The 27,972-nt window shown below is 52.5% G+C and overlaps 1 protein-coding gene across 7 annotated transcripts in view; it reads right to left on the bottom strand.

Moving 5' to 3' along the window:
• LOC116938504 (homeobox protein Hox-D3) overlaps positions 1-27,972 on the bottom strand; it is a 185,044-nt gene that overhangs the window by 15,487 nt on the left and 141,585 nt on the right. For 4 of the 7 annotated variants that reach the window (XM_076059869.1, XM_076059878.1, XM_076059856.1 and 1 more), the window contains one exon: positions 2,189-2,254. The gene's annotated coding sequence lies outside the window, so the exon portion shown is untranslated. Of the gene's footprint in view, positions 1-2,188; positions 2,255-9,158; positions 9,390-19,894; positions 20,181-20,832; positions 22,172-27,972 lie in introns of those variants that run through there. The other 3 variants (XM_032945646.2, XM_032945644.2, XM_032945647.2) reach the window with 3 other exon arrangements.

The following is a 27,972-nucleotide window of genomic DNA, read 5'->3' as shown; positions in this document are numbered from 1 at the left end:
ACCAGCTGTTGCGGCCACATACCCCCCCCCCACTTCGCTCCCCCCCTTTGATATACAAGGGGGGTAGGGGGAGTCCCTCTTACCGGCACCACTCCCTCGCTCTGCCCGTCCCCGACAGAGTCGGTTCCCCGGAGGGTCTCGGAACGGCCCGTAGAGACAGCCGGCGCTCTCGAGTGAGGCTGTAGGTGTGGAGAGACTGTCCTGCCTTGCTGTAGGTGCGGGCAGCCTGTACCAACTACTTTAGGTACGGATAGAACGCTTTATGTCCTGTTGCAGATGTGTAACACAATTGTCCTGACTTTGTCTACGTGTTTGGAGGCTGTTCTTAGCCTGCTGTAGGCGTGGAGATGCTGTCTTGCCTGTTTTATAGGTGTCTACTACATAGCTATCTCGTTTCATTGCGGGTATTGGGAATCTGTCCTGGCTGCTGTAGATGTTTGCACAGCTGACCTGCCGGCGGCTATATGTGTGTACACAGCTATCTTTCTGCTATACGTCTTAAGAAGCTGCCCTGCCCCTGTCGTAGGCGTTTGGAAGCTATCTCTGCCTGCTTTAGGCAATGGACATCTGTCCGGGCTATTGTAGGAGCTTTGAGAAGCGTTCACGTCTGCTCTAAAGTACGTACTTTGAACTTCTTTCGCACCGTACGTAGCCAACCGTGCTCATGAGAGGCACGTGCGGAGGGAGAGGGGCGGAGGACAACAAACTAAACACACACAAAGTGTTAGGAAACTGTTCTTTGCCTGCTGTAGGCGGTGGGCATCTACACAGCAGAGCAACTCGGTGTCAATGCAGCTGTCCTGCACACTGCAAGTGAAGACAGACTGCCCGGCCTGCCGGCCTCAAGGTGTGCGCGGCGCGAGTGAATGTTCCACTTCAAGAGGGGAGCCGCGCGCGTGGCCAGAGGGGCAGGGGCGGGGGGAGTCGGGGCGGGGGAAGTAGCGGCGGGGCGAGAGGCGGATGCTGTCCCGAGCGCGACTATTTCAAAGCCTCCGAGAAGTGTTTTTTTTGTTTTTGAGTAAATCCCCGTGGGGTTGCGGTTGTAGCGGCGCGACGCGGAGAGACGGCGTGAGAGCGCGTGACGGATCTTGGGCGGCGCAAAGCGCCCTTCTCGCTCGTACGAAGAAGCACGGACGAGGCAGCGTGAGCAGCATCGGCAGTAGCAGCGGCGCAGGCGCGTACAGCACAGTCGAGGCGACCCCTGTGCTCGCTCTCTCCTCTCTCCGTGTGTCTGTGCACACGACGTTCTCGACTGCTGTGTACACAACGCAGCGCTGCGGCCCTTTTGTGTCTCCGTGACACCCGGTTGCGCACCGTCGTTCTGTGTGTGCGCGCGTGAGTGTGTGTGTGCGTGAGTGATGCGTGGCTGTGTGCGTGCGCGCGTGCACGCGCTTGTGCGTGTGCACGTGGTGCCGGTAAAAGTTCGCGGCGCGTCGTGCTGTGCAACCCAATTGTGCGTGTACGGCTGCAGATTATATATATAAAAAAAACATAATAATGTATATCGTGACTTTGACATCGTCATGTCGACAAGTCGATTATTTGTAAGCCTGTGTCTGCGACGTCCATTTTATTTATTTATTTATTTTCGGAGAACGAGGTAGGATAATTTAAATGAGCTATACTATACACAGACACACACAAACAAAACCCTACAACATCTCGGGGACCGGGTTCGCGAAGCGACCGCATTCTTTCGCGTGCAAATGAAACGAAAACAAGGCGAGAAAGAGATAATCAAAAGGAAGAGCGTCGATGGTCCAGATAACACCGTTAATAGGCGCCTCCTCTTAGATCATCTTTTGTGTTGTTCACCTCCCCCCCCCGAGCGCTCACGGCCAGCCCTTGGCGCGAAACCACACGCGCGACTTCTGATCGAGATGAAAGTCCGGGGGGGGGGGGGTGGTGAGACAATGCCGACTTCCCACCGCACCAAGAATTAACACCCGTGTGTTGCGTGCACATGGGTACGTTCGGGGGACGTTCGTCGCAGGCGCGTCACGGCGCCTCTGATGTTGTCTTTCACGCGTGGGCTGTTCAGTTTTGTTGTCCTTTACCCGCTCCCCCCCTCCTGCCCGCACCTCCGATTAGTACGGTTGGCTACGTACTGTGCGAAAGAAGTTCAACGTACATGCGTACAACGCGGCGGCGGTAATGGTGGTGGTGGTGGTGATGGGCGGCCACTCACCGGACTCGAGTCGCTCACTCAATACACGCTCATTCCTCCGCCGTCCCCTTTGCCGCGTGTTCCGTTCTGCGGAGACAAAGGAACAATGCACGTTACGTCACTGAAACATAATTTCAAAATAATAATAGTATTACTCTTTGGGTCTTTCGGTAAAGTCACGTAGATAGGAGAAAAAATATAATATAAATTAGAATTTTTCTATTCTAGATTTGAAGCTTTCGTGACTGCAAGGATCCATACTCTTTGGTTCTATTCGGTAAAGTCACATAATAATTAATTATTATTCACAAAAAAAATGATAATTAATTATTATTTTTTTCAATCTACGTGAAACGTCGTGATTTTTGTTATTTTATTTTTTACGCAGATAGAAAAGTCACGTAGATTGAAAATAATAATTAATTAAAAGAACGGTGAAGTCACGTAGATAGAAGAAAAATAAAAAAATTATTATAAAGTCACGTAGATAGAAAAATAATAATTAATTAAAAATAATAATTTATTATTTTTCCATCTACGTGACTTTACCGAAACACCCAAAGAGTATGAATTCCTGCAGTCACGAAAGCTTTAAGTCAATAAGAGTACTCCTTACAGATATTCTAAAAGAGTCCCGTAGCTGCACAACGATACGAAGAACGTTCACATAAATATATATTTTGTAATTATCGAGTTAGCACTGTATACAAAATCTCAAATGATCACACCGCTCGCCATCTCGAGTGGCTTTGTTCATTAAGGCGATGGGTGAGGATTTATTTTTTTTACACGGGACCGGGAATCGGAACTACACGATAAAACAAAATCCGTTCTGTTGGACTCAAAAGAACTAATCAATCAAAGTAATAATAATACAAAACAACTATTTACAAATTACAAATAAACAGATACTCTTGGACTATCAAGTACTCAATATTGATTAATTAATACATAAAAAACCCATCGTTGCCGTATTAGGATTAAAAAAAACTCGCCCCTATGCCAGAGGTGAATGATGGTCACGACGATTGTGACGGCCACAGCGAGTCACGGGCGCATGTGCAGGGTCAGGTCAGAGCCACCTAACGAGCCGCCGGGGCCGACAGGGACCTCGCAACTTTGCGCCGTGGTCGAGACTTGGCAGTATTTTCTTCTTACCCACCCACCCACCCACGCCCCAATAAAAATAAATCAGACCCCAAAAAAATGGAGGCGGGGAACATTGAACATTCGTCCAAGACGGTGAAAGCTTTGACCCCTCCACACACGTGGAGGACAAGTTGAACAACGTGGATAACTTGAAGCGTCCAACGTACATCAAACGGACCAACAAGAGCTCTTCGAAACGTAACTCGCAGCTGACTCGAGCCGTGAGTTATTACGCCCCCAATGTGTCTCTGACATCGAAATGACGACGACGACAACAACAACAAAAAACCCCTTCCTCGTACATTCAGATTTAGCTTCACTCTTTGCTAAACCAGACAAAGACACCCCCACCGCCTCCGCCACCCCTATAAACCTTAACAGACTGTTGGGGAAAGTGCTGTCGGCGAGAACCTATGAAGGTCGGTACTGCACACGAGGAGGTGGGTGACCAGCACCACGCCCAGCCGCCTTTGTCTCCCGAGCGGCGATATTTATACAACGTCGGGTCGGATAGTCGCCATTGGTGTTGGCCGCGAGCGGGAATCGAACTCGGGTGGCCGGGTTCGTAACGCAGCACGCTAACCGCTGCATTACCGCTAGACACACGTACACATACAGAGAGACAAGCAAACAAAACACAGACGCACACAAACAAAAGACTGAGACTGAGACACGCATTTACATAGAACACGGGGGACAGGCTGAGGGACACACAACCATCGGGCCCCGCAAACCGAACGAGAGACACGGCGGACAAAGATCAAGCATTGGGAGAGGCAAAGCGGAGAGGACAAAGGGAGACGCGGACACACAGCACGTACGAGGATTACGAGGAAGAACTCAAGCCAACGATAAGAGGTTATGGCAACGCTCAGACTTGATTTCGGTCCAAAAGTTAAGTGCCAATAGGCGCGCGTTCGTTTTTGTTTTGTTAGAAATCGGTCAGAGGCCCCCGCGATTAATATTATTATTTTACCAGAAATTTATCGCCCAAGTTTCTCGAGGAGCATAAATCTTGGGTCGCACGCGTTCCACTTAACAGAGCGCCGCGTGCGAACACAAAGCGAGAGTGGCTCCCTAATGAGATGCGGTTAATGGCGCAGGTAGCTAAAGCGAGCGCACAACAAAGACACGGGACCATCAGGGCCAGCGGCCACGTCGCTCCACCTTCACTCGCCACACTCCATCATCATCATCATCATAGTCACCATCACGAATCCTCATCATCGCACTCGTCATCATCGCACTCATCATCGCGCTCAGTCGTGTAGCGCTATCACCGCACGATCGGTGGCGATGATCGCAGTGGAGCAGTCGAGCGTCGAGTTCATCAAAGATCGCGACGATCCGTCGCGATTGTTCGCGATGGTCAGGCTCGTACGCGTTATCGAACAACAACAACATCGCGAAGACGATGAATGGCATCAGCATGCACCCCCGTCGTCAATGGCATCACACCGATCGTCGCGACAAACGACCTCATCGAGATGAATCGTCGCGACAAACGACCTCATCGAGATGCGAAGTCGCGATCGAACGACGCCTCGGCGACGACGATCACCACAATTCGGGGCGGCATTGATCGGTGACGATGACGGCGACGATGATTCGAATAATAATCGGGAGATCGCCACGACCACGAAAGGCACCCGCCGCGGTCGTCGTGATTATAATAATTTTATATAACTGTGAGCAACCGCAGCCATGTGACGCCACTTCTCGTGACCGTGTGGAACTTTGTCGACGTCTGTGCCACGTTCGAGACGTGCACGCTCTTTCGCTGATAGCTACCCCCGCTTCTCTCTTATCTCCGTCACCGCGATCGGCAAGACGCCGACGTCCATCGTCTCGAGGAACGGCGCGCGGGTGCGAGTGCAGTGAGCGAGATCGTGGCGAGTGCGATGCGAGCGTGGTAGTGATTGTGATGAGTGTGGTAGTGATTGTGATGAGTGGGATGTGAGTGTAGTGATTGTGATGAGTGTGGTAGTGATTGTGATGAGTGGGATGTGAGTGTAGTGATTGTGATGAGTGTGGTAGTGATTGTGATGAGTGTTGTGTGAATATGGTAGTGATTGTGATGAGTGTGGTAGTGATTGTGATGAGTGTGGCAGTGATTGTGATGAGTGTGATGTGAGCGTGGTAGTGATTGTGATGAGTGTGGTAGTGATTGTGATGTGAGTGTAGTGATTGTGATGAGTGTGGTAGTGATAGTGATGAGTGTTATGTGAATATGGTAGTGATTGTTGTGAAGATTGCTGTATGAGTAGTGGTTGTCATGAGTGTGGTAGTGATTGTGATGAGTGTGATGTGAGTGTCCTGATTGTTATGAGAGTGGTAGTGATTGTGGTGAGTGTGATGTGAGCGTGGAAGTGATTGTGATGAGTGTGATGTGAGTAGTGATTGTCATGGGTGTGGTAGTGATTGTGATGAGTGTGATGTGAGCGTGGTAGTGATTGTGATGAGTGTTACGTGAGTAGTGATTGTCATGGGTGTGGTAGTGATTGTGATGAGTGTTATGTGAATATGGTAGTGATTTTTGTGATTAGTGCTGTATGAGTAGTGGTTGTCATGAGTGTGGTAGTGATTGTGATGAGTGTGATGTGAGTGTCGTGATTGTGATGGGTGTGGTAGTGATTGTGATGAGTGTGATGTGAGTGTCGTGATTGTGATGGGTGTGGTAGCGATTGTGATGAGTGTGATGTGAGTGTAGGGATTGTGATGAGTGGTAGTGATTGTGATGAGTGTGATGTGAGTGTAGTGATTGTGATGAGTGTGGTAGTGATTGTGACGAGTGTGATGTGAGTGTAGTGATTGTGATGAGTGTGGTAATGATTGTGATGAGTGTGATGTGAGTGTAGTGATTGTGATTAGTGTGGTAGTGATTGTGATGAGTGTGATGTGAGTGTCGTGATTGTGATGAGTGTGGTAGTGATTGTGATGAGTGTGATGTGAGTGTCGTGATTGTGATGAGTGTGGTAGTGATTGTGATGAGTGTAATCTGGGTGTTGGGATTGTGATGAGTGTGGTAGTGATTGTGATGAGTGTGATGTGAGTGTCGTAACTGTGATGAGAGTGGTAGTGATTGTGATGAGTGGGATGTGGGTGTCGTGATTGCGATGAGTGTGGTAGGGATTGAGATGAGTATGGTAGTAAGTGTGGCAGTCATTGTGATTAGTGTGATACGAGTGTAGTAATTGTCACGAGTGTTATGTGAGTTTTGTGCTGCTGATGAGCGTGGTTATTGTTAATCGGGTGGTGTGTGATATGAGTGATGAACCTAATGACGTGTAGTATTCATGATCGTTGAGAATAGTGTGTTGTCATACTCGTGATTGTGATTATTGGTGTGGCTACCGTCAAAATTACCATCAGTGCGGTGAACAATTGATCCGTGTGGTGAGCACGACTCTGAATTTCACGATAACAAAAAAAAACATGCCGAGTGTGGAAATTCTGACGGTCGTAATGAAGGCGGTGAGTTTTGACACGCGCGTGTTTTCGATAGTGATGAATATTTGGTGACGATTGATGATTTTACAACACAGAATAAAGTAATATTTGTTAGAAACCCTACACACGTTTATCGGGCAGTCATATCTTTGTCTGCATCGAGTGTTGCGATTGTACGAATTGCGATTGCACTTTAGCGTGATTACTGCGGTTGAGTTGTGCTGATTCTGAGATATCGAGCTTGGGTTTTGATTATCTTAATGATTGCGGTGATTTCGAAACGAAATATGTTTTAAGTAAATATATAATGATGAGTAATTAACTGTATTTTATAACGAATAATCACGCCATTACACCCATCGCAGTAGCTACTGCACTCGTAACGATCAGGACACTCTCATCACACTCATCACGATCTCTGCTACACTCTCATCACATTCATCACGATCTCTGCTGCACTCACTTTGTTCGCGTCTCGAGGGGCGTCTGTACGCGATCTAGGGCAGTCGTGATCACAGACAACGGGGCGAGGATATTGAACAATTTCGTGCCTGAAATACGGACAAAGGAGCGCTTTTATCTACTGGACGTATGCAAACAAACTAAAAATATAGACACGCGTGTACGTACGCAGATACGTATTCAGTACGAATAATTCATATACACCATCGACGCGTACGGTTTGATGCGAATTTGAGTCAATTAAAAAGTGGCCAAACAATCCCGCGTGTTGCGAATCGAAAGAAGGCACGCGCGCGAAAAATTACATTCCACACATTTTTTTTGGTTTGTTTTCTCTGTTTAAAAAAAGAAAAAGTCAAACTTTGCAACAATGACACAGAAGCGTTTGCTAACTATTATCCCGATTCTTTGTAAACGCAAAGAAAACCACACGAACTAAACAACAATAAAAGAAGCTGACTCGTACCAAAAACAAAAATCATCTCGCCCCCGCACTGCGACTCGAGCCGGCAAAGAAGGGGAGAGAGAGAGAGAAGAGATAGGAGGAGAGGGGTCTTAGCCGCGGGTCTCCCCGCCACTGCCCACTGTTGTTCAATAATTAATCATGGAGCTGCGGCGCGAGCAGACGCCCAGAGCGGGGAAAAGTTTCGTGGTGGAAAAAAAAAAATTCGGCCCCGCGCGTCCGCCGCTCATTCTCGCAACCCCCCCCCCCCCCGAGCTCGCGGGGCACCGGGCAAGGGCGAGCGGCCGGCCTCGACGCTTTCGGAAAAAGGGAAGTGATTTGGACTCTTGTCAGCGCAAATCGGCCACCGCCGCCAGCCGTAAAGCCAACGGCAAACGATGCCCGGGCTCTTGGGCACCCGCACCCCCCTCTCCACCCTCGCCATTCCCGGTCGCCGCATCCTGGGCATCCCCGTGGCCCGAGTGGTGTTTGACAAACATTACAAAAAAAAGCCGCAGCCTCAACTAGAATGTTATCCGGTTGGTGGCAGGGAGGTTGAGTGGAGTTGTAAAAAATATATATGTAACAAAAATAATAGTTAAAAAAAAATTGGTATCGTTTTTTTTTAGCTTGCATCGCATCGAAGTTTCGTAGGAAAGAAGCGCACGAGGTAAGCTCTGTATTTATTGGAAGCCCCGGGATGCATCGAGGATGATTTACCGTCCCATCAATCAGTGCTTGGAAGCGGCACGCTCTTAATATGTCATTAAATAACCACTCGAGTCCAGGCGCTCCGCCGTGATTCTGGAGCGCGGCCCTGCTCTCGGATGCCGGTTTTTATCCAAATTAAATTCGCATTCGTCGCATATTTAGTTCATAAACATATTGTGTGTGTGTTTCGTCTAAAATAAGAAGTAAGAATAATAATAAATAGCACTTTATATAAACGTGCTTTTGTTTAACACGCCGGCATTCCTAGGGCGCACGCGGCACGAACACACATTTACATTAATCATACTCAACATTTATAAAGAAGGGAAGAAAACAAAACCTGTGAAAATCTCTGCGAAATATTCTCAGAACAAACAGGCACGACAAAGACAAGACAAAGGCCCCCCTTGTAGCCTTAACACACTTTTGGGGGCAAGTGCTCTCAGCGAGCCGAGTTCGATTCCTGCTCCAGCAAAACACACACACGAAAAAAACCACAAACAAACTCAAACACACAACAACAACAACAACAGTCGAATCCAAAGCTCGCAAATATTAAACCGCACGCTGGCGAATAATCAACCCGTCGAAGAGTCAACTCGCCGTCGATTATTCGCTCACGACACATCGATTCGAAAGAAATTCGTGAACGCATCTCGGCGATGGTGGAGACGCGCATATTTCACGTGAAACAATGCGCGCGGGCGCGCGCGCGGCACGCCTGGTGGCACCGCGTCTGAGCGCCGCGCGCGCCGCGCCTCCGGGGCGATAACTCACCACGCTAATGAACAATCAGCGGCGAAGCGAACGCCTCGGAACAAAATCCATCTCTCTATCCCGGGGCCCGGCTGGCCGCGCGCTCGGCAGAATTAGGCTCGGCATTAACGGCGTCTGTTAGAGTGATAAATGTGGAGGGAGACGAAGGGAGGAAGCTAAATAATGCCCGCAGCCGAACCCCGCGCTCTCTCTCTCTCTCCCCTCCTCTCCTCCTCCTTCTTCTCCTCTCCCCTCTGCTTGCTCGCTCTTGATCCAGCTTCCCTCCCTTCGCTTCCCCCTCCCTCTCAGTCCCCCCTCCCCTCCCCATCGCCGGCTGCTCAAAACAAAGTGTGCGGCTTGTTCACGTGGCTCCGACGTCAATTCACAGCCCTTAATCCCGATTAGAAATCGATGCCGCGTGCGGCCAATGTCCCCCCTCCCCTCCTCCACCACCTCCTCCTCCTCCCGCCAACCCCCGCCCTGCGCGGCGAGGTGCGAGACCCCGGGCCAAAGGCGGCACGGGCAACCGCCACGACCGCGGTGGTCCCAACGTGGCTGTGGTCTGTGTGACAGAGTTGGCGGTGTGGTGGTCGTGGTGGTCGTGGTTCGGTGTTGGTGGTGGTGGTGATGTAGTGGTCAGGTGATGAGGTTGTCCGATTGTGTACTGTGTTAGTTTGGCGGTGTTTAGCCCGTGACATAGTTTGGTGGCACGGCGATGAGGTGGTAATATGGCGGTACGGTGGTGTTAGGTTGGCTTGGTGTGACAGTGTGGAGGTGTGGCAGTGCCGTTGTGTGGCGATGTGGTTGTTTGCCGGTGTGGATTTATGGTTGGGTGGTTGTGTAGCGGGGGTGGCAGTGTGGTTGAGTGGTGGGGTGGTGGTGTAACATTGTGGCAGTGTAGTGGTGTGGTGGTGTAGCAGCCTGGCAGTGTGATGGGGTGGTGGTGTAGCAGCGTGGTGGTGTAGCAGCGTGGTGTTGTGGTGGTGTAGAAGCGTGGTCGTGTGGCAGTGTGGTTGAGTGGTGGGGTGGTGGTGTAGCATTGTGGCAGTGTGGTGGTGTAGCAGCGTGGCAGTGTGGTGGTGGCGTAGTAGCGTGGCAATGTGGTGGTGTGGTGGTGTAGCAGCGTGGTCGTGTGGTAGTGTGGTGGTGTGGTTGAGTGGTGGGGTGTTGGTGTGGCTGTGTGGTGTTGGTGTGGTTGAGTGGTGGGGTGGTGGTGTGGTTGTGTGGTGTTGGTGTGGCTGAGTGGTGGTGTGGTTGTGTGGTGTTGGTGTTGCTGCCACCTTTCTCTGCGGCTTATGTCAAGTGTCGACATCGCCCCAGCGCTGCCTCGCCAAGTTTTTGACCCACTTAAAATATATTTTATTTAATAATAATACATTTTAAAAATTCTGCCATTCCCTACCCCCCAATGTAGATCTCCCGAATCAATGTTGGGCATAGGTTTTTTTAAATACCATACTTCACCACCCTGGTCAGAGCGGGTTGGTTAAGGGGTATGGGAGAACGGGTTCTGATATCAAACGCCACTGATGATATTGATTGTAATAGCTGTGGCTGGGGAATCCAACTCGTGTCGCTGGGGTTCCAGAGCGTGTCTCGCTAACCATTATAACCACCGCTCGATCTCTAGGTAGTAGTCGTAATAATGATGATAACACAATTTAACAAAAAATATATTTTTTAAATATACGTGAGCGCTATTGTTGCTCTGCTGGACATCTCTGGCTACTGGATAATCTGTGTGTGGTAGAAAAAAAAAAGAAGAGCTTCAGAGCTCATCGTATTCCTCCAGTATAAATAAATATTCTGATTAATTCGTGGTCGCGGGGGCTCAGAATTCCGTGTGTGCAGCTAAGGAGGGGGCGAGGAGCCCCCCCCCCCCCACCCCCTGACCACGCCGCTCACAGCCGAGAGCTGCCCCTCGTTTTGCGAGATCGCCGTTTGTCCTCGTGCCGTTTTTGATCTTTGTTGGATTTTTTTTCGTTTGTTTTTGTTTCGTGATCGCGATCTGTTGTTAGTTGTTTTTTTTGTCAATGTCGCGTCTTGTTTAAGGGCGCCGCAGTTTGGCCTCTCTCTCTCTCTCTGGACATTTACCAAATGAACCCTTGGAACTGCCGAGTGGTCGGAGGAGCCGGGTTACATGGAGCTAGCGCCTGCCCCCCCCCCCCGCCCCGCCGCCGCCAGCCGTGTCTGTGGCTGAGTGGGACGCAGTGGAAGAGGAGGATGGAGGATGAGGAGGATGGAGGAGGATGGAGGATGAAGAGGAGCAGCAGCAGCAGGAGGAGGCCTGCCCCGCGTGAAATGGCGCTGAGGATGTGCTCTGCTCCGCGGTGGAGGGAAGCGCCGGGAACGTGTGAATCAGAGGTCGTTTCAATGGCAACGAACGCCTGTGTAGAACCGGTTAATGATTGTCGCCCTCCCTCCCCCCCCCCCCTGAAAAAAAACCACAGCAACAAAGCGCGGCGCGGTGCAGCATTAGGGAGGGGGGTGGCCTCTTTGCAGAATGCGAACGAAATGCGAATGCGTAAAACTCAAAATATTACAAAATATATTTGAAAAAAAAACAATTTAAGGGGGAAAAAACCCGGCAACTTGAAAATGTACACCGCGTTTGTTGTGGGCACATCTGAATCCAGTAACAACCTTCTCTCCGCCTTCTCCGCTCCAATCTCGTGCGGAATACATTAATGGGAACAATGAAAGCGCGTTCAATTTGTCCCCAAATGTCTCACAGTCGTTCTTGTACTGATGTGTTGTTGTTGTGTTTTTTTTTAGTTAAAGTAAAAAAAACACAAATTCTCAGCTGGTAACGCGCAACTCTGTGTTCTCAGAGTGGTAACGCCACACGCGTTCACTCTCGCTTTCACTTAATTCGAGAGCTCTGCAAATGAAATAACATTCTGCACGCAATTCCAAAGAACCATTTCGGTGTTCCGCGACACGCACGCGCGCGCGCATAAAGACAAAGATTCCCCGTGTAGGCTTTAACATACCGCTGGGGCAAGTGCTGTTAGCGAGCACCTATGAAGGGCCGGCATGGGCACACGAGGAGGGAGGGTGGGGATGGCCAGCACCGCGCACGTGCCGGGGTCCGGGCTGAGTGTGCGGTTGTGCTCGCTGCTACACACTGCGGGCTTTATGCCTGCACACACGCGTACGTTCACCCCCCCTCCCCCGCCGCCACCCTCCCCGGCCTCCAACCCCCCCCCCCCTCTTTGCTCAATTAGACCGGGGCCATAAATCTAGAGCCAAGCCGGGCAGCATCGATTCAGAAAATGCCCGAGACATTTATGTAAAATGCCCTAAAAACGACAGGACAAGCAGTGACACGAGTGCGGCGTCACGTGGTGGCACGCCAAGACTCTGGATCAAGGAAGGTGCACGCACAGAGAGTGGGACGTGAAGAGTGTGCGAGTGAGTGCGTGAGTGCGCGTGTGGGTGAGTGAGTGTGTGCGTGAGTGTGTGCGTGAGTGCGCGTGTGGGTGAGTGAGTGTGTGAGTGCGCGTGTGTGTGAGTGTGTGCGTGAGTGTGTGCGTGAGCGCGCGTGTGGGTGAGAGTGTGTGTGTGAGTGCGCGTGTGGGTGAGAGAGTGCGTGAGTGAGTGTGTGCGTGAGTGCGCGTGTGGGTGAGTGCGCGAGTGTGTGAGTGAGTGTGCGTGTGGGTGAGTGAGTGAGTTAGTGTGTGAGTGAGTGCGCGTGTGTGTGAGTGTGTGCGTGAGTGTGCGCGTGAGCGCGCGTGTGGGTGAGAGTGTGTGTGTGTGTGAGTGCGCGTGTGGGTGAGTGAGTGTGTGAGTGAGTGTGTGCGTGAGTGCCTGTGTGGGTGAGTGAGTGTGTGAGTGAGTGTGTGAGTGTGTGCGTGAGTGCGCGTGTGGGTGAGTGCGCGTGTGGGTGAGTGAGTGTGTGTGTGTGAGTGCGCGTGTGTATGAGTGGGTGGGGAGCGGTAGGGTAGCGGTTAGCGCGCTGCGCTATGAACCAGGCGACCCGGGTTCGATTTCCGCTCACGGCCAACACCGGTGAAGATGATCTGAACCGGTCCTGGGCCTCGCCTAGGTTGACTCAGCCTCAAATGAGTACCTGGTGGGGTGTAAACATCGCCACTGAGGAGGCAAAGGCGGTCGGGCGTGGTGCTGGCCACACACCCCTTCGTGTACCGTTCCGGCCTTCATAGGTGCTCGCTAACAGCACTTGCCCCTACAATCTGTTAAGGCTATACGGGGAATTTTTGTCTTTGAGTGAGTGTGCGAGTGAGTGTGTGCGTGCGAGTGCGCGTGTGTGTGAGTGAGTGTGAGTGAGTGTGTAAGTGAGTGTTGTTGAGTGAGTGTGTGCGCGTGTGTTTGTGGGGAGCGGTGGTGTAGCGGTTAGCGCGCTGTGCTACGAGCCTGGCGACCCGGGTTCGATTCCCGCTCACGACCAACACCAGATTATCTGAACCGGTCCTGGGCCTCCCCTAGGTCGACTCAACCTCAAATGAGTACCTAGTGCGGTGTGTAAACATCGCCAATATAGGGAGACAAAGGCGGCCGAGCGTGGTGCTGGCCACCCACCCCATCGTGTGCCGTGCCGGCCTTCATAGGTGCTCGCTAACAGCACTTGCCCCAACAGTCTGTTAAGGTTGACTTGGGGAGGGGGAGGGGATACGTGTGTAACACACACGTCTGTGTATGTACGTGTTGTGTTGTGTGTGTGTTGTGTGTGTGTTGTGTGTGTGTTGTGTGTGTGTTGTGTGTGTGTTGTGTGTGTGTTGTGTGTGTGTTGTGTGTGTGTTGTGTGTGTGTTGTGTGTGTGTTGTGTGTGTGTTGTGTGTGTGTTGTGTGTGTGTTGTGTGTGTGTTGTGTGTGTGTTGTGTGTGTGTTGTGTGTGTGTTGTGTGTGTGTTGTGTGTGTGTTGTGTGTGTGTTGTGTGTGTGTTGTGTGTGTGTTGTGTGTGTGTTGTGTGTGTGTTGTGTGTGTGTTGTGTGTGTGTGTGTTGTGTGTGTGTTGTGTGTGTGTGTGTTGTGTGTGTGTTGTGTGTGTGTTGTGTGTGTGTTGTGTGTGTGTGTTGTGTGTGTGTGTTGTGTGTGTGTGTTGTGTGTGTGTGTTGTGTGTGTGTGTTGTGTGTGTGTGTTGTGTGTGTGTGTTGTGTGTGTGTGTTGTGTGTGTGTGTTGTGTGTGTGTGTTGTGTGTGTGTGTTGTGTGTGTGTGTTGTGTGTGTGTGTTGTGTGTGTGTTCTGTGTCAGTGCTGTGTGTGTGCCATGAACGCGTATATCTGTATATTCTATGGGTGCACGTGTTCTGTTTGTGTGAGTTTTATGTTTATGCGATTGTCTGTTGGGTAAATGTTGGTGTGTGAACGCCTCTGTCGTGTTTTCTGTGTGTATTCGGTGTGCGTTAAGTGTGTGAATGTGGATATTCTTCGTCGGTATTGCTGTAATGAGAAGTTCGTTCGTCTGGTCGGTGAGTCTGCTCCGGTTGTGTATTTCCGTGTGCTCCGTTGTGTCTATTTGTTCCGAGGTGGTAGGCATATGTTTTGCATAGGGGTGCGTGTCTGTGTCTGCATGTGTATTCTCCATCTATGTGTCGTCGACACTCTATGCATGTATTACGTGTGTGTTTTTGCGAGTCCGTTTGTATGCGTGCAACTGTGTGCGCGCCTGTGTGTATGCGTTCTCCGTGCGTATCATAATAATTATAATACCTCCTGCGCGTCCGTGTCTATTCTCTGCGTGTTATACGTGTGTGTGTGTGGGTCTGTTCTCTTCGTGCGTCTTCCCTTGTGTGTAAATGCGAGGCGCGTATACACAAGGGGAGCGGTAGTGTAGCGATTAGCGCTACGCTGCGCTACGAACCCAGCGACCCAGGTTCGTTTCCCGCTCACGGCTGACATCGGTGACGATTGTCCGAACCGGTCCTGGGCCTCTCCTAGGTGGACTCAGCCTCAAATGAGAACCTGGTGCGGTGTGTAAACATCGCCACTGGGGAGACGAATGCGGCCGGGCGTGGTGCTGGCCACCCACCCCCTCGTGTGCCACAGTGCCGGCCTTCATAGGTGCTCGCTAACAGCACTTGCCCCTCCAGTCTGATAAGGCTACACAGGGGATCTTTGTCTTGTGTGTATAGGCGAGGTGCTCGCTAACAGCACAGCCTGTCAAGGCTACACGGTGGGCGTGGGTGGGTGGGTGGTGGTGGGGGAATCTCTGTCTTTGTGCGCTACGTCTCCTGCGCCCGTACCCATAAACCGCGCGAGTCACGCAGCGTGCCGCTCGAATGATCGGGGCCTCGTCGCTTCAAAACGAGGCCTTCCGAAGCACCATTAGCGCCGCCCCCTCCCTCCCTAATATAACAACAACAATAATAATACTACAGAGAGAGAGAGACGAGGGAATCGCGGCGCGCGTGACGCGCCACTACCGGAGCTGTCAGCGCCTAATAAAAAAATGCGGGGTCATAAATCCGGCGGGGACTTCCCCCACCCGTCCGCGAGAGGCCACGCGGCTCTCCCTCCCTGAACGCACTCGGAGAGACGCGACCGAGAGGGAGGGGGTGTTTCACGGCGCCGGCGATGATATCGCGACCATCATCATCACCACCGCCACCGACCACCACTAACAACAACTATTCCTTCTCGCCGCCGTGACTTCCAGCACCGTGGGACTCGTGACGGCCGGTCGGGCAAGTGGCCGGCACTCATCGTCGGGGTACTAAAGCGACTTGCCTGCCGTCAGGCCTCTAACTCTACAGAGAGAGGAAGAGATGGAGACGAGGGATGGAGGGGAGGGGGTGGGGAAGAGCTGACGGACCGACGCAAGGCCTCGGCGATTGATGTTCAGCCGAGCTCGCAGCGCGTCTATCTCTCGAGTTGTGTTTTTTGTGTGCGTTGAAGGCAGCCACATCAATAGCGGCACGCACGGAGAGGCAGCGGGGCACTCGAGGCCGTCCTGGCGGGCGGCAGCGGCGGCGCCTCGCGACTCCTCCTGCTCCTCCTGCTGCTGCTTGCTGCTGCTTGCTACTCCTCCTGCTGCTGCTTGCTACTGCTGCTGCTTGCTGCTGCTTGCTACTGCTGCTACTGCTGCTGCTTGCTACTCCTCCTGCTGCTGCTTGCTCCTCCTGCTGCTGTTTGCTCCTCCTGCTGCTTGCTACTCCTCCTGCTGCTGCTGTTTGCTCCTCCTGCTGCTGCTTGCTCCTCCTGCTGCTGCTTGCTGCTGCTTGCTACTCCTCCTGCTGCTGCTTGCTACTCCTCCTGCTGCTGCTGCTTGCTCCTCCTGCTGCTGCTTGCTCCTACTGCTGCTGCTGCTTGCTGCTGCTTGCTACTCCTCCTGCTGCTACTTGCTGCTGCTGCTTGCTACTCCTCCTGCTGCTGCTGCTTGCTCCTCCTGCTGCTGCTGCTTGCTCCTGCTGCTGCTTGCTACTCCTCCTGCTGCTGCTTTCTGCTTGATACTCCTCTTGCTGCTGCTTGCTCCTCCTCCTGCTACTTACTCCTCCTGCTGCTGCTGCTGCTGCTGCCACGACTGCACAGGCCCGAACGGCAAAAATTGACGCGGAGCCAAACAACGGCGGCGCTGATCTCGGAATCTGGGCGCACGCTCTGGTCGCAACAAAGGAGCGCGCGTTGGTGGCGGGGGGGGGGTGCAGGGTGGTTGATGCGATTAGAAGTTCGAGGGGGCGCCCATCGCTGGGAAGACGCTCAAGCGGCGGCTGGGGAGATTTGCGCTCGCTCGCACTCCGCGCACGTCTCTTGTTTGATTAACTTTTCAGCGGTGCTTTTTGAACGGCAATGTGTGTAGTTCGCTGTCTCTCGACGTATGTGTGTGTGTAGCTCGCTGTCTCTCGACGTATGTGTGTGTGTAGATGCGTGTGTGTGTGTGGGAAGCGGTAGTGTAGCGGTTAGTGCTACGCTGCGCTACGAACCCGGCGTACCGAGTTCGATTTCCGCTCACGGCCTACACCGGTGACGATGATCTGAACCTGTTCTGGGACTCCTCTAGGTCGACTCAGCCTCAAAAGAGTATCGAGTACCTTGTGTAAAACATTGCCACTAGGGAGACAAAGGCGGTCGGGCGTGGTGCTGGACCCTTCGCGTGCTGTTCCGGCCTTTATAGGCGCTCTTTAACAGCACTTTCACCAACAGTCTGTTACAGGCTATACTGGGGGTCTTTTTCTTTGTGTACCAACGATGAGCACGCTCGACATAGGACAAATATATAAACAATTATATTTTTATTATTTTATTGTTTCCCTTCTACGTGACTTTACCGAAAGAACCAATAATATAATTAATCGCTTATACATTGCATATTAAAATGTTTACGCGAGTGATTGTATTCGCATGACATACGAACATATTTTCACGTGTATTTTAAAGCGTTATATTTGTCTTTCTAATTCAAACGCAGCCACACACGGTAATGCCGTGCTTACCAAGAGCATGACACACGTACGCGTAACCACACGGATTGACAGAGACGCAAGACGTAAACGCACGCAACCTCTGACATTCACACACACACATTCAGCCCAGTATATATATGCACGTACATATATACAAAGCAACAATCGGACAAACCGCACTGGTCAATATGCACGAACGCACACATGCGGTACATATACACGCACGTAACACACACAACAAAGACAAAGACCCCCCCCCCCCCACCACCGGTTAAAGCCTCAACAGGCTGTTAGAGCAAGTGCTGTTAGCGAGCACCTATGAAAGCCGGCACGGTACGCGAAGGGTGGGGTGGCATGCGCCACGCCCGGCCGCCTTTGTCTCCCCAGTAGCGATGTTTACGACACACCGCTAGACCAGGTACTCATCTGAGGCTGAGTCGACCCAGGGGAGGCCCAGAACCGGTTCAGATAATCATCACCGGTGTTGATGGCCGTGAGCGGGAATCGAACTCGGGTAGCCGCCAGGTTCGTAGCGCTAACCGCAGCTGCAACTACCGCTCACCACAACTTACGACCCACACGCAACATGCACACAGACACACAGACACACATACAGTACACACAGACACACATGCATACAGACACACAGACACACTGGTGTACAAACAGCCACACGAGTAAACACGCAGCCACGTGAACTTGCGCGCAACACAATCCTAGGCGCGACTCTCACTCCCAGACAAATAACATCTGAGCACAAACTGAACTTAGACGCACATCTTAAAGGAGTTTTACTCCTTACATACCATTCAAACTCACATAGCCGTCACAAGACTCCAGAGATAAGTGTTGTTAGGGAGCACATATTAAGGCCTGCACGGCACACGTAAGGTATTGTTGCCCGGCCACTTTTGTATAACCCATTGCTGCTGTTTGTAAACTACATCAGGTAGTCATTAACGGGCTGGGGGGGGGGCATGACATGACTCCCCACTGATGATGTTAGCCGTGGCCTGGAATCAAACTCAGGTGACCGTGGTGCGCTCACCTCTGCACCGCCACCCCTCACACACAGACAGACAGACACACCTAGACACACACACAGACAGACAGACACACCTACACACACACACCCATACAGACAGACAGACCTAGACACACACAGACAGACAGACACACCTAGACACACACACACACTTCCAGACAGACAGACACACCTACACACACACACCCAGACACAGACCTAGACACACACACCCAGACACATCTACACACACACACAGACAGACACACCTACACACACCAAGACACACACACACACCCAGACAGACAGACACACCTACACACACACACACCCAGACAGACAGACACACCTAGACACACACATCCAGACGCACCTACACACACACCCAGACACACCTACACACACAGACCCAGACAGACACACCTACACACACCAAGACACACACACACCCTGACAGACACACCTAGACACACACAGACAGACACACCTACACACACACACCCAGACAGACAGACACACACACAGACAGACACACCTAGACACACACGCCCAGACAGACAGAGAGACACACCTACACACACACACCCAAACAGACAGACACACCTACACACACACACCCAGACAGACAGACACACCAAGACACACACACCCAGACAGAAACACCTACACACACACACCCAGACAGACACACCTACACACACACAAGAGGCTAGACTTAATCACGCATCCACCCACACACCTGGACACAGAGACACACACGTCATGCATAATAACACAAAGACAACCCCCCTATAGCCTTAACATACTGTTGGGGCAAGTGCTGTTAGAGAGCACCTCTGCAGGCCGCGGCACGGCATACGAGCGGGTGGGTGGCCAGCAACCACGCCCGGCCGCCTTTGTCTCCCCTAGTGGTCGACGTTTACACACACGCACAGAGTCCGGAGACCTCTAGACTCACACACACACGCAACCATACTCACACACACACGCAACCATACTCACACACGCACGCCCGGTGTGCGCTTTGCGCGGGGCCCGCGCGCTCCGCGGCACCGTCCGCGCCGCCCCCTCGGCTGTCCGTGGGACGCCGCGCGCCGCCGAAAGTAAACACCGCGCGCATTCCGGGCCGGGTGCTCATCCATCCGGGCGCGCGGTGGGGTGGGAGGAGGAGGTGGGGGTGGCGGTGGTGGTGGAAGCTGCCGCTCGACGCCGCACGTCTGTGAGCGGTGATCGCGGGCCCACGGTCAATGAATGACCGCGCGAAACTCCACGCGCTCCGCGATTGATGAGCATCGTGCGAGGGCAGCGGTGGCGAGGGACACGAAGGGGGTTGTGGGGGGGGGCGTCTCGGGCTGCAGTGAGAGCGGCTCACCTGCGAGCTTCGGAGCGGCCTCGATCCCTCTCCTTTCTCCACCCACCCACCCGGCCTTCGGGGGCCGAGCGAGTCTCGCGGTCCCGCGCTCAACGGAGAGTTCGGCTCCGTCGCGCTCTGCGGTCTTCTCCCCGGGAGTTTCCCCTCCTCGCGCTCCGCTCGCTCCACCGCGCTCCTCGTGCCCAGCCGGTGTGCGGTGACCGCCCGCTCGCCGACACTCGAGGCCCGCAGCCGAGTGGCCGCGGCCCGGCTCGACCGGGGGGCCGTTTGGAGCGGACGGGGAGGGCTGTGGGGGCGGGAGGAGGAGGGAGCGACGGACGGAGGGAGGGAGCCGCCTCCGCGGCGAGCCAAGCTCAGAGGCAGCGACAGTCGAGTATCGCCAGCTAATTACGGCGGCATTTGCACGGGCACAACCAAACTTTTTTCAACAACCCATTTCCTCGGGCCTCCCCTCCCTCTGCAGCCTGGACTCCGTCCACTCTCCCCCCGACCCCTCCCCCATCCTGTCCATTAACCCCCCCCTCCGCCCCCACCTCCGCCTACCCCCTCCGCCTCCTCCATCCCCCTCCTCGATCCCCGCAGATCGCCACGTGACTATCGCTAGGCGCCAGATCGAAAGAGCCGCACACGAGTGGGGGAGACGCGGGGTTGGACTCCACTTCCGATTTGATCCCGAAGCCGGGGGTTGGTGGCGCACGGACGGAGCGGACGACTGCGCCACCCCCGGGGGGTACGATGCGCGGTGACATCGTGGATAAGCGGCGCTCAATCGCCCTGACCTCGGCCGTCGAAAAAGGGGGTACCGTTTTTTTTTTCTTTTTCCAGCGACTGCCGTGGTTACTGCTACCGCCGAAGTTGAATTCTGGGTTCAGCTGTTATCGGCAAGAGCGCACGCGACGATGGGCCGCCTCGACCTGCCGAGCGCCGTGAAGTCTCACCAGCGAACTCGACATGAAGCTCGCGTCGGAGGCTTGCACGGGAAGAGACTCGACCCAGGTCCCACCGAGGCGGGGCAGAAAACAAAAAAGGCCACCGGCGCAGCGGAGAGAGAAGACGCGGCCGCTCGTGAATGTCGCCCGGGGGCAGTCACGCGCGTGGTTTATTGACGCTTGAGCGTGGAGGAGGAGGAGGAGCAGGAGGAGCAAGCGGAGGAGGTCACTGCAGCTGGAAACACTCGCCGCGACTGACGTGAGGTCACGCGATGTTCACGTCCGATAGAGCGACCCTGGTGCAGCCTGATTCACGACGGCGAGGCGACACGCCAGACGAGACAAAGAGGGCCCCCGTATAGCCTCGGCAGACTTTTGGGGGACAGGTGCTGTTAGCGGTCCACCTCTGAAGGCCAGAATGGCCGGCACTACCACGCCCGGCCGCCTTTGTCTCCCAAGTGGTGATGTTTTACACGTCGCACCAGGTACTCATTTGAGGCTTAGTCGACCTAGGGGAGGCCCAGAACCGATGCAGATAATCGTCACTGGGTGTTGCTAGCCTTCATCAGGAATCGAACTCGGGTGGCCGGCTTCGTAACGCAGCGTGCTAACCACGACACTCCCCACAAAAACATACACGCTCACCTTCGCACTTACATATATACTGACACACATACGTATCCGTAGTCACATAGGTACACACAAAGACACGTGAGAAACTTATACACACTTTCAGATACACGTAATAATACATACGCACGCATACATACCACACACACGCGCGATCTAAATGTTTGAGTGACGGGACATTACATGCAGGCGTCAACTGAGCCTCGCCTTCATTGTATCTGCTATTGGTGTATCCCTGAGTGCTGGGTCACGAACACCCAGGATGCACTTCTGCAATGTTAACCCGCGGTCTGTTGCCACTGTTTCCTCGGCACGCCGTGAGTGTCGTGAGCGTGATCGTCTCCTGTAGCCTCGCGAGAAGGTGGTGAAGGAGGAGGTGGTGATAGAGGAGGTGGTGGTGGAGGAGGATGAGGTGGTGGAGGTGATGGTGGAGGAGGTGGTGGAGGAAGAGGTGGTGAAGGAGGAGGTGGTGAAGGAGGAGGTGGTGGAGGAGGAGGTGGAGGAGGTGGAGAAGGAGGTCGTGAAGGAGGAGGAGGTGGAGGAGGAGGAGGTTGAAGGAGGTGGAGGTCTCTCACATGCTATGACTCTCACGCGCCCTTCAGACGCTCGGGATAAGCGTGGGGGCCTTCTACGCCGTTCTCGTAGAACCGCAATGAGTGTCTCACTTATCCATAACAGAGATTCGTTTTGGGTTAGATCGCCTAAATATATAAATGTGTCGTTAAACCCGCCACCACCCGACACAGCCAATTAGTAAGGTTTGTCACGTAAACAGAACTTGCCAATTCGTAACTAATACAGTACATGTTCAGTTTACGTGACAAGTCTTACTAATTGGCTGTGTCGGGTGGTGGCGGGTTTAACGACACATTTATATATTTACGCGATCTAAACCCCTCATCCTCCCCCACCCCCAAACCCCCCCTCCTCCGCCACCCCAACCCCCCCCCTCCTCCCCCACCCCAAACCCCCCCTCCTCCCCCACCCCAAATCCCCCCCCTCTATTATTATGGATGACACTGGTCACGATAGCCGACTACGCGTTAAGGTGCCTCACTTACTCAAAGTTACCACTTGGGCGGCGCTCATCTTAGTGGGCAACGTTCGGGGAATCCGCGCTGCCCAAGGGCGGCAAGCTCATCCATCCGTCCGTCAGGCGGCGAAGCGCTGTTCACTTTTTCCACAGTGTGGTACCAATTTTGTGGGGTTTTTTCATCATCATCGAGGGCCTGAGTACCATCCTGGGGCGACTCTCACGGGAGGTAAGTAGGTAACCACTCGGGCTTGGCGGTGGGGGGAGGAGGGCAGGGAGCTAAGGCGGGGGGGGGGGGGGGTCACACGCTGGCTCGGTGTGCGTCACGGGCGCGACGTGGAGCTGGGGAGGCCCGGGGCCACGGAGATAACGCAGCAACGGTTAGGAACCATCGCGGGTGCGACACGTGACGACGGCTCAGCGCGATTCTCCCTGGGAATCAGAACTCACTGGGCGGACTCCGGAGCCGAGCCGAGGTTGCGGAGTTTGCGCACTCGCACGATGCACCCGGCGACCTGAGTTAGATTCCCTCATAGGGCTAACTACCGTCGATTGCGAGTGAATATCCGAAATGGTCCTGGACCCGCATCATTCACCAACCGGCGCTGAACGGCGTGCAAAGGCGTCGGTCAAAGCACCCTCCCCCCCCCCCGTGACAAACACGGCGTGGGTACGCCTCCCTCCATCGAGCAGTGGATCGACAAGGGACTGAACTCGAGTGGATTGCACGCGCGTGTGGAACGTGTCCGCGCCCGTGACGTCCGCTGTGCGCGCGCGGACGTCACGTGGTCCGCGCCCGTCACGTGAGATGGCCTTCATCCAGCGGTGGAATTGATCGCGGCCGGCCGATCATAACGCGTATCAAATATCATGTACGGCGTTTGTAGATGATACGATAAAAGCGCGTTTGATTCGGTGAAAATGGATGCAGTCATCCGAGCTCTCACAGACGAAGGCCTTGATGAATGGATAAATAAATGAGAATGCATTCATGAAGATGGAACAGCTACGCCGATAAGACACGCACACGCATGCGAGAAAAACACCAGTACGCAATTCAGGAGGGGAGTCACGCAGAGACTCTCACCAGGGCTACTACACAGCGACAGATCCGCCGACGACACGGCCGGCATGACAACCAATGGAATCTAATTTACAGGAACTGAATAAGTAAATCATGACGGCAGCGTAACAGAGAGGGTGGCAAAATAGGGGGCTGCGGATAAAATGTGAGCAAAACGAAAGTCACGTCGAAGAACTTCGCTCGACAGGGACATCTTTGCTGGAAGTGGGGGGGGGGGGGAAACTGAAAAAAAACTCAACTCAACCTGAAGTTGGAACGGGACGAACATTCGCACGGTTTGGTTACGTACGGTGCGAAAGAAGCCCGACACACGTACGTACGTGCACATAATAGGACACAGTGATGTAGAGCTCTTGGAAAACAAATCAAATTTGACAATAAGTAGACGCATACCAATGTGCCTTAAGAAGACAACTTTCTGGCAGAGCATATGATCGGTCGACGACGGTTGATTTATTTATTTCAGCAGGAAGGGCTCAATGAACCGCTCGGCTCTGATTTCACGAGCGTCCTGCGACGGTACAGATGTCACGACACGGCAGGGATCTTAGTTACACAAGCGCGGACACATAGGTAGCGAGACAAAGACGAGCTTCCGTGATTAATTGATCATAAAACTGCAGTGAAACAAAACACTCAATCTGAAAAGCCCGCAAAGAAGCACACACACACACAGAGAGAGAGAGACACACACATCCTGGGAATTACACCGAGAGACGAGAAAGAGCACCGTGTGGATCAGAGAACAAACTTAATGTGCAGCGGCATATCAAGACACGTGGTGGGGACACATTTCGCACCTCCGATTAGCACGGTTGGGGACGAACGGTGCGAAAGAAGTTCAACAAACACATACATACATGCATACATCCGCTGGAGAGAACGAAAGCAAATGGAGATAGACTGGTGCTGGAATGGCAGCCTGAGGATGGAGCAGAGCCCCTTATTACGGAAAATCGGCCGCGCGGAGATGGAACGATGGGATCAGGTCGCGTTCCAGAGCGAGAGGCGGGTCGTGGGATCGCCACGAGACCGTGAAAGGGATGGCGGCGAAACTTAGGGAGGGCCTTCATCATCCAGCAGTGGATAGAAACCTGGCTGACGCTGATGGAATTCATTCACTAAATCGACCGATGTTAAATAAGCCGCACTTGACGAATTCCATCCGTTATTATCGTATTTCGCATAGATTTGCAAAGCGACTTATTCTATCCAAGGCGCCTTATTCCAATGTGCTTTATAACACTTATACAATTGTACATGAGCCACAGCAGCTGTCAAGCATGAAACTATTCGACTTTGGAGAACGAGAAGCCACTCGACTTGTGCGTATGCGTTCATGTTTTGCCATCGCCTCGTTTCCCTCCACTGCTGGATGAGGGCCTCCCCACGCCGTGCGGGTTGTGGTGGGGGGCGGGGGTCAATCGACCATACTTCACTAACCACGCTTCGCCACTCCGCTTATCGGAATGAAAAAAAAAGAGAGAGTAAATTTTGATTCGACGAAGCTGGGCAAATGTCTCCTTCATCTCGGTAACAGTCAAAGGACACGAATTGTAAAAAAAAAACAATTGTTGCGTGGGGTTAACTCTACCAACAAGCAGTAACTAATTGTCACGTTTATATTTCTTTAGGTGACAAAGCCTTGCTAAATTGGCCGCGTCGGGTGGCGGCGGGTTCAACGGCGCATTTTATATTTATGCGATCTAACTACACACACACACGCAAAAAAAACGTTTTTCTACGGAGTAAATTACCGCGTAGGAAAGCTGAGTGGCCTTGCGTGACTTCGGAACGCGACAGCGTCCACGGCGGTGGGAGCGCAACCCAACAGCCCCGACCGCTGTCTGGAAGTCCGCAATTTCAGCAGCTGACACAGTTGCTAGCGAACTCTAGTGGACCGATATCGGCGCATCAGCAGAGTTAGGCTTCAATCAATCAATACATTTTGGTGTACTCGCCGGGTGTCTATTTGCGACTGCGATGTGAAGCTGTGAACCTAACCCACGGCTCACGATTGTTCAATTATAACGTGCAATGTAATCGAGGTGTGTGGTCTTACTGTTGCTGTTGTTTTTGTTTTGCTGCCTTGCCCACGCTTGCCTTTGGTGTTGACAAATCTGCAGGAACGTAGGGTACTCGTCCAATTTGTACTTCCACGATTAACTTATATTTGTTTTTTGACTGGCTTAACTTTTGACTGTCTCACTCTTGTACCCTGTCCTGTGTGTTCTCTTGATGTAACTTGCTCATCTGCCCCTACTGGACATGTGTGGAAAGGGGATGGCACAGCTAATCAAATTCCTCCGCCAGTCTAAATAAAGATTGCGATTGTATTTAACGATTAAACTATTTTTTTAAAATCTCACCAGATAAGGCCCAACTGAGCGATAAATGTATTTTTCAGAATCGACCTGGTTATCACAAATCATAGCGCAACGAAGTGGCTCATTGCGTGGAAATTTAAAGCAGTCAAATACATTTTGATTTAAAGCTTTCGTGGCTGCAGGGACTCATATTCTTGGTTCTTTCGGTAAAGTCAGGTAGAAGGGAAACAATAAAATAGTTTTATTATTTTATTGTTTCCCTTCTACGTAACTTTACCGAAAGAACCAAGAATACAGCCAAATACTGTTGATTCTAAATGTGGAGCGAAACATTGGAGGGCTTGGAGCTAAATCCACGCGACCACGGGGAAATAGAGAGAGAGAGAGACACGTAAACCCTCCAAATATACAGCAGGCGTCAGGGTTGGGATCAAACCCACGCCCTCCTGCATACCAGGCGAGGGAGTTAACATCTCCTAGCCACCGTGATTGTGATGAGAGAGAGAGGGACACGTAAACTCCAAAAATACAGCAGGCGTCAGGGTTGGGATCGAACCCACGACCTCCTCCATACCCAGGCGAGGGAGTCAACATCTCACCACCGCGGTGCCCCGATAGACAAGGACCCTGGCTTCAAGATATACGGTTCCCTGCTTCGACGCAACAATGCATAAAACACAGAATGCCGACTGTTGTTCTATCCGACATCGGCAATGCGGGTTACCCCGATCTGCATCCCGGTGAAGGGGAGAGAACCTCAGTTTTTTTTCTTTCTCTGGGCCCTTCCGGGTGGTGGGAGGTGGTGGTGGGAGGTGGGGGCATCTCTGAAACTCGGGCGAGAACTCGGCGATGCTGGCTCGGGGTCCTTGGGCGTCTGACGCCCGTGGTAGGGGAATTAAACTTCGCAAGCGCCAGGGGGTAAAGAGTCTCGGGGCGCCGACGGAGGGAGGAGGTCGCTCACACTTCGACGAGTGCGACTGGCGACTGCGAATCGTGGGACAAGTCTCTCCAAAGGTGTCATCAACTGTTGACCTTCTACAAAGTGGTACCTATTTTATGGACCCCCCCACCCTCGAGGGACGCTTGATATTCGTGGAATAGGCCGTGAGAAAATATTGATAATCATGACAAAAAGGTCGTGGCTTTGTATGTTACAATCTTTGTGTTGTTGATGCAACTTGTATTCTGTGCCTGTTGGTGGTGGGGTGCCATACCCCATGGCTTCCACTTGATAAGCCACTTTGTTGAGCTATCATCGAAATGTTAATACCTCAGTGGGTTTCAGCTGGTGAGATATAAATAAAAGAATAAACTAGTATAATTTGTATATTTGAAAGTGATTTGTTTACCTTTCCTATTATTTTGCACTGCTATCGTCTTTCTGTATTGTTTTGTTGTTGTAACGTTCTGACCGCGTGCCCCGACCGGACGTTTGTGCAAAGGAACTTCGAAAGGTCATCGGATTCCTCGAGTTTTCAGTAAATATTCAGATTCTGAATCCAGGCTCACGCCGGCAGTGGGACGGCGCTCGTCTCGCCTGGAGGACCTGAGCTCAGAGACCTGGAAAGTCGAAATCCGTCCGGGGATTTGTCTTATGCCACGGTGATGTTAACCGCCTCTCCTGGTATACAGGAGGTCGTGGGTTCGATGCCGACCCTGACGCCTGCTGCTGCTGTATATTTGGAGTTCGCGTGTCTCTCTCTCGGTGGTCGCGGGGATTCGATTTTTCTCACCGGGTCCTCCGGTTTTTTTCCCTTCCACATTTAGAATCAACGTCACGCGTTTAGAGTAAATTCGCCGCTATAAATTTCCACGCGATAAGCCACTTCGTTGAACTACGATTTCTGGCCAAGTGGCTTCTGAAAAAGAGCTATCCGTATATTTCAGTAGACCTTTCCTGATGTTTTGATTTTGATTATGGTGATGATGGTGATGATTATGATCGTAATGCACAGGTTTGATGGTGAATTGATGATTGTGATACGAAATGGTTTGATGATGATGTAGATGATGACTTTCGAACGATTGCAATCATTACGGCTTTGATGATGATCACAAATAAAGTGCCGATGACC

Source organism: Petromyzon marinus, chromosome 4 (assembly GCF_048934315.1).
Source record: "Petromyzon marinus isolate PM22_M1 ecotype Great Lakes invasive population chromosome 4, UKy_Petmar_22M1.pri1.0, whole genome shotgun sequence".
NCBI lineage: Eukaryota > Metazoa > Chordata > Hyperoartia > Petromyzontiformes > Petromyzontidae > Petromyzon > Petromyzon marinus.
The sequence above is the reverse complement of the archived record's forward strand: the minus strand, read 5'-3'. Positions and strand labels throughout refer to the sequence as shown.